The 12,677-nt window shown below is 42.6% G+C and overlaps 1 long non-coding RNA gene across 5 annotated transcripts in view; it reads right to left on the bottom strand.

Moving 5' to 3' along the window:
* Positions 1 to 404: 404 nt before the first annotated feature.
* Positions 405 to 12,677, bottom strand: part of LOC104695361 — a 161,997-nt gene continuing 149,724 nt past the window's right edge. For all 5 annotated transcript variants that reach the window (XR_005602529.1, XR_002047700.3, XR_002047702.3 and 2 more), the window contains one exon: positions 405 to 1,173. This is a non-coding gene — a long non-coding RNA (uncharacterized LOC104695361). The remainder of the gene's footprint in view (positions 1,174 to 12,677) is intronic.

Genomic DNA, 12,677 nt, shown 5'->3' with positions numbered 1-12,677 from the left:
AGTTTAAGATAAATGTTCATATGCGGCTCTGAGAGCCAAGAGTCTTCCCACCGTTCCTCCATAGTTTAGATACGGAATAGCAAAGCAAAACCAAGAAGAGGAATCCAAAGTTTCCAGGGTTTACTCACACAAATCAGTCGCTTAGGGATCGGGGATCGTTCTGCTCTCAATTCTCCACCATTATGTTGCAGTGGGGATCCTGCAACACGCATATATCAAACCAGGAGTCCCGTGGAAAGGAAATATATACGGACAGACAGATTCTTGATAGCTGTTTCAGAGATGTTTATTTCTCCAGCCGCATGGCCGGAGCTCTGCCCAGGAACTGTTCCAGTCACGGGACCAAGGGTCCTTCTGCCCGCGCAGGGAACACAAACCAACCCATGGGAACGAGGCTGAGCAGGGGCAGGGAAACCCCGTGTCTGTGCCCTCAGGGCCCCTCTCTCAGGGCTACACGGCAGGGGAGGGACCCCAACAGACTAAGTCTCTTGATGTCAGGGAACCTCTGCATGTTTCATAAGCATAAAATATGTATCACATGCAGCATGCAGTGGCTGACTTGCAGAGATGTGCCAACTGTGTGTCTTTATGCTTGAACTTGCTCTTGCATTTTGGTAGTATGTAGACAGCTCTATTTGCTGCTTTGAAAGGGTTGAGCTGCTGGGATTTCAGACTTCTTCTGAAGTGCTCCACAGAACTGACTTCAGGTATTTCTTTAACCAAGCACTTCCACAGTGTTCAGATGCTTCCAGCAAATGTCCAAAGCTCCCCTACACACCAGTGCTTTCCATAAGTCATGAAGAACGTGTTGCAAGCATGGGTTTTAGTCGCTGAACACCATGCTGTCAGTGCCATGTTCTGAGACACAGCCTCTCCTTCCTACACAACTGTGCCATTCATCTGCACAACAGAAAACACGCGGCCAGTCACTATTCCGGTACTCGCGACAGTCTCACAAGGTGCGGCAATAGATCAGATGGATCAGACTGTTATTGTTCCTGTCTGTATTTGTATTTGTTATGGACTATAAACCCTGATGATTCCATGAAGGGTTGTGACCATGAATCCCAATTGGCTGAGCAGTGCTATTTCATGGAGGGACGAGTCCGGCAGTAATGAATTCAGTCAACATAATGATTTCGGTTTCACTGCACTGCTCTGCTTCCTGGGAATCTGCAGAAGATGAGTGACTGTGTCACAATCATAAATTCAGACACACAATGCTGAAACTTCTTATAGAGCTCTAAGTCCCTGTGAAATGTCAGACTAATAAATATGATGATAGTATTTGCTATTTGGCAAAAATATTAATTAACCTGGAAAAGTTAATAAAAATATATTCCCCAAACTTATGCAGTAGAAAAAATATTTTTTCTTATTCATGGTTATATGAATGCAAAATGCCATGGGTTCTTCATCTTTAATACCTAAGGGATTTTTAAGCATATTGCTTCCATAAAACTTGGTTCATCAGTACAGTACACAGCCCAGATATGCATATTTAATTACTCTGAAAGTAATTTACTTGTACAGATGGTGGCATTAGAAGGTCTTACTTCCATTTAAATTACTTCTATTTGAAAAATAATGTTATTTTGCTATGAATCTTGAGTGAAGAATTCACTCTTATTACAGATGAATAATACTTGACAATTGTAATTAATCTGTGACTAATCTAATACTGCCCAGATAAACATTTTCTTTCCAGTTTTACAAATCAAAGCATCCTCTTTCCAGGAGGTTGATCTATTAGTATTTTATATCCAAACCTACTTACTGCAGGGGGAAACCCCAGTCTTCTCTTGGGGCAAATGAATAAAAAGCCACAGAAGCATTTCTTGAACACCTCTGAGACTTCCCAAGGCAAAGAGATGTTACAAAATTGTTTGCATCTTTCTGTAAGATTAAGCAGGGATTAAAGCAAAAGGGTGCACTTGAGGAAAATACCTACCAAGCATGAGATTTCAGGAAAACAGTGACTCAATGTGCATGTGCAGAGTTTGGGAGAAGCTTTAACAGGCAAGGATCCAAAATACTCTGGGCAGCGAGGTCTCCCAGCAGTGCAGGCAGCAGGGCAATGGGGGTTGCCCACTCCTTCGCCGTTGCCATCCCCCACCCACGCCACCCAAATAACAGCAATTCCCAGGAGCAAGCATGCAGCAGAGGCAGGGAAAGCTAGCAGCATATTGCATTAACTCTTACAATGCTTCTTGGGAAAACATGTCTGCTTCCTCAAGTGAGACTGTTTCCTTGTACAGCACTGTAAAAGGTCTACACGTGTTTGTTGGACTTTCTTCAGTGAACCCCCATCTTTATTCAAGCAGTGGCTCTCTCGAAGGGGGCTGATGTGGTTGCTATGGTAAGCATTCATGTTTTAGTGAAGACTAAATGGCCAGAACCCACATAAAGGGCTCCCAAGTGGCCCTAAAATGTGCTCTGCCTTCCTTTTCTGCCACTTCTCTCTTCAGGACAAAACAATTTTTTGACAGCTGATCTGATTTTGAGGGCCTACCCAGAAGAGGGTGCTTTGTCCCTTCTAGCTATGTAACTTTAACATTGTGGTCTGGATTTAATGCAGCAAACCCCGTGGACCTGCTTCAGAGAACTGCAAAGCACCTGAATTTCCCAGAGAGTTTTGGGGGAACTGGAGATGATGGGTGAGCTGAGCCACTGTAAGACTGACAGAACCACATGTTTTAGTCACTTTAAAATTAGGAGGGGGGAAGAGGGGGAGGAAGAAGGGGAAATATCATACTGGCTTGACCAGCAATGCTGTACAGCCCAAGGTGGATTGCAGAGGTTTAAACCCAGGCAGGAGGTTTCAGCCTGGGTGCCGGAGGAGAGAAAAGGAATAGGATGCATCACTCCATGAATAAATCTGCTCCTGCTATAGCAAAAGAGCTGTGGTGCTCTGTGTCTGGCATTCAACTTGCAGACTGCTTTTCTTTTTAATTATCCTAATTAGGAAAAAACTTTACCTCCTTTGGCTTTCACATATTTACACTTACACAGAATTTCCAATTGCATCTTTTTCCCAGGAAATCTAAGCACATTTGCTTTCATTGAGTTTAAAAAGCATCAAGGTCGTATCTTTCCAGTTTTGAATTTTTGTTTTTTCAAACTGTCTGTGGTTGCTGCATCTCCAAGCAGGTACCTAGTGTTCACATTTACCTACCCACTGCTTCAGACTCCAGCTGCCAGAGCTGCAGCGAGCTGCGCCCGCAGACTCGTGCTTTCCTCCAAGGGATTTCTCACCAAGTGTTCTCTCTTCAAGGGAATGGGATCCCTACTTGTCCTCACCCTTTTCTAGTCAGGGTGACCCCACAGACTCCCCATCATGACTGCCATCCCACTCCTCCAGCCACGCTATCTGTAACCCCTCAATGACCCATGGCAGCCACGTGCAAAAGCCAGAGGCTCAGCAATGGATCAAAGTGTGCCTGGTTAGCAGGTGGTGGTGAACAGGTTGGAGAGGGAAAGGATAGCCCTCCATAGCTAGAGGGAGCAGCTGGGGAGGCAGAGGTTGCAAGTAATAGTCCTATAGAAGTATAGCAATAAGAGAAGGTGAGTCAGGAATTTGGAAAAGAAGGGGAGTAAACAGATGCAAACTGTAGGATGGCTGTGGCTGAGCTGATCTCAATTACAGCATTTCTCAGTTTAAGTATGCCATTTTAAACCATGGAAATTCAAGGCTCCAGTTTGTATTTTATGACACAGAGCCAAAAGCCAAAACAGAAAAAGCATCTTAACAGTTCTGTCCCTTATTTTCATACAAATTCACGCACTTGTAGTCATATGCATATAAAGTCAGCCTTAAACACAAGATCCATGGTAAGTTTTTCAACAAAATAATCCTTTAGAAACTGATAAATCAAGCAACAATGACACTGGGATATCATAGCATCACTAAAAATGTCACCACAGTTAACAAGCCTGCTTGCTTCAACAAAAAATATTGGTGAATAATCATCCTTCAGTTAGAAATGCTAAAAAAAAAAAAAAAAAAAAAAGCCTGGTGTTCCTTGCCTAAAATTGATGGGAGTGGAAACATTGTTTTCTTGCCAGGTTATTTTCATTTCAGGAAGAGGAATAACCAGTGGAAACATGGAGAGAAGAATAAATAACAAGAAGCAGTATGAGGGGAAGAAATCCTTCATAATTATGCTGTTGCCTCTGCCTTTCTCACTATCAGATTCCTCTCCTGTACCACACTGTGCCAAACCACTCACACGCCGGGCATCTTCCAGATGAATCAACACAGTGGCACACAGATTCGAGCATACATCAGAGGCACAGAGGAGGCGTTTGATATTGTATTTAGGAACAAATTGGAGACAAGAGCTTGGTAGGGGGGTTTTTTGGAGGAGGAGGAGTAAAGAAAATAAGATTGTATGCCAGCTTGGGAAGAAAAACATCTCATTATCTTTTTAAAATTCATATTAACCACAGACTCTGTTCAGCTTCATCCTCTAAGTGGTAAATTAAAACAGCACACACGCAATCTGTAGATTTGTTCCTTTACCCATCACTCAGAAAATACAATATGAAAGACTGCCTGCACTAATCCAGACTCCTACATCTGTCCTGATGCTGCACACTGGGCCAGAGGGACTGAACTGGGGCACTGTGCTGCCTGCAGTGCACAGAAGGAGCCCCAGGTGCCACCAGGCAAGCACGGCCAAGCACCATCATCCCAGCCAAGCACAGAACTCCTCCCAAATCTGGAAAAAACTCCATTTTGGGCAATCTCACTGTAGTAATTTCTTACTTTACTTTGCAAAGCAAAACCAACTGATTATGTCCACAAGCTGCCAGGTGTGACTACAAGCTATAACCTCCCAGTTGCCTGGCAACTTCCCTGAAACCAACGCACGAAGACTTGACTTTAGTTCAAAACCATTGCTGATGAATACAAAACCTTTTTCCAAATTAGGTTGACGAAAACAGCTCTTAAGATAAGTTTTCTCACCAAAAAACATCTGTTCAACAGGACGTGACAGAGAAAGGATGTGTAAAGAGCCTGATATCACAAGCTAGCAAAAAGAGAGAGCTCAAAGGCTCCAGTTCTAGACCCAACAACAGAATTCACCTACTGCATGTTCAGCCTCTTCTCACAAAAGTTATCAGCACAATTGTGTTCTACTGGTGAAAAGAGGATGTCAGGCCAAAAACTTGATTGTGTCCCTTATCTTTTAAGAAGCAGAAGTAATCCCTGTTCATAGGCAGGGCCTTGCACCCAGCTTGGTCCTGTCTGCAAAGCCTCCCCTGTAAACACTTCTTTTATTTTTCCTTCTCTAAAATAGAAATACCAGATGTGGCAACCATTAATCAAACAAGTAATAAACTTAATGTCAGCCAAGGGAGAAGACAGAAGCTGAGGAGAGGCAGACAAGACACTCCAGCACATCTCCAGTGGAATAAATGAGACTTTTCTGCAACTGAACTGTAGCTCATGCAAGATCCTCACAAAGAATGAAAATTGTCATGTTTCAAATATTCCACTGGTAAAAGAGTTTGGTCAATAGGTCATCAGGCACATAAAATATTAATATTTGCACATATGCTGTCATGTGACAAAAGTTTTCTTTCTGCTAAGATGGGTGTGTGGGAGAGCTCCAGAGGTGGAACACCTCCAACCTGCCCTTTGTGGCTCTTGTTTCCCAGTCTACACCCCTGCAGCAGCTGAGAGCTTGAAACAAAACCAGAGCCTCCCGCTAGGGCAGAGTATCTGGAATGCAAACACTTTCCTATGCCAGACTGTGAAGAACATGACTAACAGACACTTTTCTTACACAAGAAAATTTCCCAGTGCCCTAAATACATATTTTCGCAAGTAAAGGCTGACATTAGACTTCAGAGGTTGGCTGTGTGGTTTTATAAGGCCTGGGTGGACTTAAACATGGACAATGAAACAAAACTAACTGACTTCTCACATCAGACCACCAGTAGAGTGGGACACATCCTTTAGAAAGACATGAAGTTTTGATAAGTATTCCACCAGTCTCAAAAGGAATCCTTTCCAGTGCCTAACTACCTTCACTCTCAAAAACGTGTGAAGTACTCCAGTTGTAATTTTCCTGGTTTTAATCTTAATTATTTGGGGGGTTTATACGCATTTTTCCTTCATCCTCACCCATGTTACAAGTCTTCAGGTAGTGGACATATTCACTATATCTAGGTATTTATGCATCCAATTCCTTACTGTTAGTTTAAAAGTATGTTCTATCTAGCCTTCTCAGAGGAAAAAAATGTCCTTTTTTTTTTTTGGGGGGGGGGCTTAGTTAAAAAACTTGCTCAAACTCCAGTACTGTCAGTGATACGAAAATGAATCGTTAGATAAAAGATTTTTTCCCCCTTGTGTTCCTCGAATGAGTAGAAGTGCTTACAGCAAGAGAAGGATGCAAATTTGAGGAGGAGTAAATGGCTGTGTGGTTCAGGGAATGGATGTGTGTGGGTATGTGTGCAGAGAGAAGACACCTGGGAGTGTATTTGCCTTGTCTGTGTATATATGGACTTTTAGAATGTCATAGCACTATGGGCAAACTGTATAAGCCCTAAACAAACTTTGAAAGCTTAAAATGCAGCAAATTATGGGGTTTGTAAAAACAGAAAATAATCAGTAATGGTAACTAAGATTGATTTGATATTTGAATTCAGTGCTCTACCCCAAAACAAGTTTTCACTAAAACAAATAACCTGAAGTTTATTAGATTATCTATTGCACCTTTATCTATATTACAGATGCCCATATAAAAAATGAGCTATTATTTTTAGGTCTTATAAATATATAAATTAAATCATGAATTGCACATAGGTCTGTATGCAGCATGTCTCTGTGACACTCACCATTTTTCTTGTACAAAATTTCTGTAAAATACCTAGCCTGAGAGTGCTTTTGCTGACTAAAAAAATAATCAGTTGCAGAAAGCTCAAACTTCTGTCAACTGTATGAAATGAGAAGGCAGAAGGCTATGCCCCTCAGTATTTTGATTACATGGATCAGGAAAACAAATTTCAAGAATTAACAGTGCGAATTTTTAAATAGGCCAGAGCATGGTAATTCTAAGCACTGTTACAAGTTACAGCAAGGGAAAGGTGTTGCTTTCAGATTTGGAAATGCCTACTAGTCTAACCTCTTTGTCAACATGTTTGCAGTTTTGATACATCCATTTCTAAGTGAATTACCTTATGAAGGAAACCAAAAGGCAGAAAACTAAAGAAATAGGGGTCAAATTCCTTCTGTGAGATCTACCTTGTAAAATTATCCAGAATGTAATAATACCATGTTATTGACTTAAGCACAGTTCCCTGTGACATGCTGCAGCTGACCTGTAATTTTTATCCTACATGTTGCCAGCACTATTAAAATGACACTTGTGAATGTAAATTAAGCTCACAAAGGGGACAGATTGTATGATTCTGGTTTCTCTCAGATGCCTGTAGGCTATCACAGGTTCCATATGTGAAGTAATTATGTTCACTGAAGGAAAGAATAAATGCTGTCAAATTGTGTACTGAGAGAGAAAGCAGCTATTATATTGCAGTAGTCACTGGAGCATTGCCTTAGAAAGTGAAAAGATGTATAAGAAAATAATAAAAAAGAAAAACTGGAGCAGAGCTATATTAAATATAACCTTTAAATGAGTATCTGCTTTTGAATACATATTACACAAAGCTAATATTTCACAAATAAAAGCATTTTACCATTTTAATCACATTTTCTTTCTCACATCTAGAGGGCACAGGGCACAACATTTATTGGAGGGGTAAAGGACAGGTGGAGCATCTTTCAGCTTTCTATGTTTCCTCAGGAAGAAGAGCCCTCCAAGGCCCCAGAGATGCTGTCCCCAGCACAAACCTCCTCCTGTGGGAGCTGTGCAGTGAAGAGCCTTCCTCCCCAGCAGGCAGCGGTGTCCCAGCCCCAGCCCTGCCTTCCTACCCTCTCCATCTCTTATGGCCAGCCCCAAACCTCCGCCTTCTGCAGGCCTCAAGCGAGGGCACCAATGCTGGGCAGGAGCCCTTCTGAAGACACCCTGCTTTGCAGCACCAAACCTGGGCTGCAGAGGCTGCAGCAGGCTTGGAGACAGTGAGGCTTCAATCGTGGAAGCCAACATAGCTGCTAAAAGGAAAGGCAACATTTCCATCACTGCCACAGCTGCAGTGTGGTCCTGCTCTCCTGCGCCTGGGGAAGGTGAGCCTATATTTAGACCAGTGAGGTCATCAGTGAACCAGCGCAAGAGGGGAGAGGATACTAATCTGGGAAAAAAACACTTTTAAAGCCTTTCATTTAGAGGGAGCCAAGGACACCAGACGCAGGGAAAACAAAGTGCTTGTGTGGGTTTGGATTTTCATCCAGAAATGAAACAAGGAAAGAAAGGAAGTTAGGATGCTCTGGAAACAGACCTGAAAAACACAAACAGGAAGGCACATTTTGTTACAAGAGTATAACTATGAATATAGACCTCATGAAGGAGCCCAGAACATTGAAAAACAGAAGGCTGAATGCTTCCATGTGTTTTTAGTGTTTACTAGAGTAGCATCACAAAGCCTGGCACTCTGGACCTTCCCACAGCAATGGAAAGGGGCTATTTCTGCAGTGTCCCACTAGTGCGAGTTCTAGATCTCTGCAACCTCAAGCTTAACGGGTTGCAAAAAGTAACCAAGGGCAAAAAACTTTCTGACAGTTGCCCTCCACCCTGTCCAGCCACCTGTGCTGTTGGTACCTGCATGCCTGTTGCTAACCTGGCTGCCTTAACAGCAGCATGTGCTCAGGCCAGGAGAGCTGGCTGCTGTGCAGTGCTGAGAGGAGAGCTGGCACAGGTATTAGCTACTCAAGCACTGAACCTCTCTTTTTTTTGAGGCTTCTTAGGATAAAAAATCTGACAGTCAGCTTTTGCAGTCTCTCCATGGAAGCCATTTTACAAACTGCATATTGCATTTAGCAGAGTTGTTCAGCACAGAGAAGCACTCATTGCACTCAACATTGTGTAACTGTTCTTCATTTTTTCTTCATGTTCATCATGTTTCTGGGCACACTGGATATATCTCCACTACTGAAGGAAAGGGCTGCCAGGCTGCCCCCAGCACTGGCACCATCAGACACAGCACAGTTCATATGTCTTTACCTAAACTCTCTCTATATGTTAAAATATGAGGTTTACATCTGAATTGCCCATCAGGAACAGGGCCCGGCACATCCTGTCCCTGCTCATGCTCTGCATGCCCAGGAGCAGGGTAACAGCTTGCCCCAGCCCTGCTCTATGTCCACCTTGACTGAAAGGGCTCCTAAATCACTTGGGTTTCTCTACACCCAACACTATGAAGAACGAAAACATGATCCCATCTCCTTATTTTGGTCATCACTTTTCCACTTTTGTTTCACTTCCTGGCTAGCTACCTCACTCATGCCAACACCCTGCACCAAATCCTGGCAGCAACTTCTGCTTGGGGATCCTCAGCAAAACCAACTAACTGCCTCTTTGTTCAAAGCCATCTTGACAACAAAAGGGCTGCGAGCACAGCCCAGAGAAGGGTCCAGACACTGACATGAATGCAGAGCAAACTCTTCCATCCCATGTAGCAGACATCCCTCACAGCTCACACCTGTGAGTAGATGCTGAGAGACAAGAGGAGATGTACCCAAGCAGAGCATAGCTTGGGCACTGGCAGAGGGCTGTGAGAGGAAGCCCCCAGCCATGTGCCTGGAACAGTCACAACATGGCATGCCGGGGCACAGAGCCCCATGCCCACCCCGTGCTGCCAGCCTGCAGCACAGCCCCTCGAGCCCCCAGCCCTGGGAGACATGCACCCTGTGACAGTATCCCTCCCAGGAGAGTTTTCTGGGGAGGGGGTGCTTGTGCATAAATGAACCATGGCATTGTGCAGACTATTAATACCAATTGGTCACGGCTGGGTGGGCAGTGAGATGGGCAGACAGACAGCCTGCCTGCTTCCAATTAAACGCAGTAGCAGTCACACAACACACTACTGCAACTTCTCTCTGAATAAAAAACCCCTTTGAAATCAACTACCATTTCCTAAGCAGCTGAAAAGTATTAAACAACTGTTTGCAGGGTAGCTCATGTCATACGTGGGAGGCTGAAATGTAATGTAGAAATGAGAGGGCTTTTTCTAGTTGGCAGCACTGACAGCAACTATAATGTATGACTCTTTCAGATGCAGCATGGCAGAGGCAGGGTGAGGATCATCCAGTGCTATCCACTAGAGAAATTGTTACATCCAAAGAAAAGGCAGAATCAAGGATCTCAGGATCATGGCAGGAAGGAGGAGGGGTGAGGAAAAGAAGGAAAGATGTGCAGGTTTTTTTGCAGTTTTAATAAGGATTTGTGGGGTAATGTTGTGTAAAGATAATATAGCTGGATCTTTAATAATAATAACTAGAACCAGCTCTCCATGTTAACTGACCTTTAAATATTATTGTCCCCTTCAGTTTACCAAAAAGACATTTACTTCATGAAAGATGCTATTCAACTCTGTATAAAGATCCAATAGGCTAAAATATGCTAAACTGACATTTAGAATTATCTCATAACACTTTTTTATTGTAACTCTTATTCTTCCCATGTGACTTGAATGTGAGGGTTGGGTTTGTTTGGTTTTTTTTCCCAAGTATTTTGAAACCATTTCAAATAATAGGCAGATATCGCCTGGACATTCAGGCTGTAATGATATTAGAACCTTTCTCAATAGCTGAATAATTACTTCCTTATTGTGCTCAAGGCAAGTTGAAATCACATGCCCTGCTCAAGATTTAAACCTACGTCACACGGGCAAAGGAAGCATTCAGACTGACATTTTACCTACCTAGCTGCATTTTCTGTAATAATGAAAGCATCTATGGTATATTGCCCTGATAGTCTGTGAAATCACAACAGCTGGGAGCACCAGAAAAAACCCCACACTTTGTCAGGGAGGGAAAGGCAGTGGAACTCAAGTAAAGGTAGGTGTATTGATTCTGCCTATGTTGCAACCATTTCCCAGGGCACATTTCAGACACAGCTGTGCACAAGCAGGCAGCTGCTTCGGGCAGCACCGTGTCTTGGTGTGCTGGAGCCCTGGCTGCTGCCCAGGGACTGCGTGTGCAGCCTTGTGTGCTGACACCCCACTTGCTGCCCCAGATCCCCAGCAGACAGAGCAGCTCAGCACTCATCCCCTTCCAGCTCTTTGCAGAGCCATGCTCCCAATTTTCCTACACTGGTGAGACAGTTCTGGCCTCCAGGTCCTCCCTCCCCTGCCAAATACTCCTAGCCCACCTCCAAATGTATTGGGCATCATAAACCATGCCTGAGAAAACAAGAAACAAACATTTCTCATTCCTTCTTGCTCCTGTCACCCCTAAGAGGGAGAAGTTCAAGTTCTGACACCCTTAAACTGGGCAGAAAGCAGGAGTCACCCAGCAACAACAAAGACACAAGCCATCCTTGAAATTTTTTTAATTCTGCATTTTCTTACCCTGCATTTTCCACCCCAGAGACCTTCCTGCTCCTGGCTACTACACATTATAGCTCAGCTACCTCAGCATCTGGTGGGAGATGGGTCCTTTTCCCCAGAAATCCTTCAGCAAGAAGAGGAGGGAAAATCAGCAGATTGCCAATGTGCCAAGAATGCGAATAAGTAAAGACATGGTGAAGTAACACATGATAATAAACACCACCCAGCAATCCACTCCAGCACTCATGGTTATGGGTATTTCATACTGAGAGGAAAGACTGGTCATTTATGTGACAAAAGGCTGCTAAATAATTAAAAGGAACAGTTACACAATCAGCAAAGAACTGAAATGGAAGCTACAAAGAAAATCAATGTCTTATGAGAATTTGAGTATTTTGTGATTTCAGCAAAAGAAGCAAATTATGGGACAAATTATGCCATAAGAGGAAGAAGGCTAATTTCATAAATAAAATCTATAATATTTTATAAAAACACATTCTAGATACATAGGTACAATGTTCATAGGATGTGTTTTGGTGAGCTCTTCCTTCATTCACAATATTTTTAACATTTGTAATTAAAGGAGACAAACCTAATTTTTACTTTGAAACTGCAGATCATTTCGATTGAGCTAGCAGCAAAGTATATGCAAAATCTAAACAGAAGACTTCAATAAAATGCTTGAGATAATCATAACATATCTAGCTCATGTAGAGCTGCACTGTGGAAACACACATTATCAGTTTTGCATCTTCCAAGGAATTAAAAAAAGAGTACTATCTCTTTTCTTATTTCAACATTTGTTTAGTGAGTCCTGGTAAACTCTAGGTCAGATATTATACACTAAACAACAACAACTAATTATCTTCGAAATCCACAGTGATAAGAAAACTGCACAGTAAATATGCTATATCCAGGCAACAGCAGAAGTTAAGTTTGTATTTCATTTGCTGTGGATTGGTAAATGTTTTCTGGCAGGTGTCCTTCAAATTCCAAAACCAATGCATCCATTTTATGGCATTATCTCACTTTCTATTATATTTGTTTATATCTTTGCAGTGAAACCATACTGTTATTAAGGTTATCATTATAATAGAAAATTGTATTAGCTTTTAAAAGCCTGTTCTATTTTATGTGTATATAAATAGGAACATTATGATCACGCATGATTCCCATTTGTCCTTGCTATACTCTTGACATTGCTGTAAATGGAAGCAGAGCACAAA

Source organism: Corvus cornix, chromosome 8 (genome assembly GCF_000738735.6).
Source record: "Corvus cornix cornix isolate S_Up_H32 chromosome 8, ASM73873v5, whole genome shotgun sequence".
NCBI lineage: Eukaryota > Metazoa > Chordata > Aves > Passeriformes > Corvidae > Corvus > Corvus cornix.
This window is presented reverse-complemented; position numbering and strand designations above follow the sequence as displayed.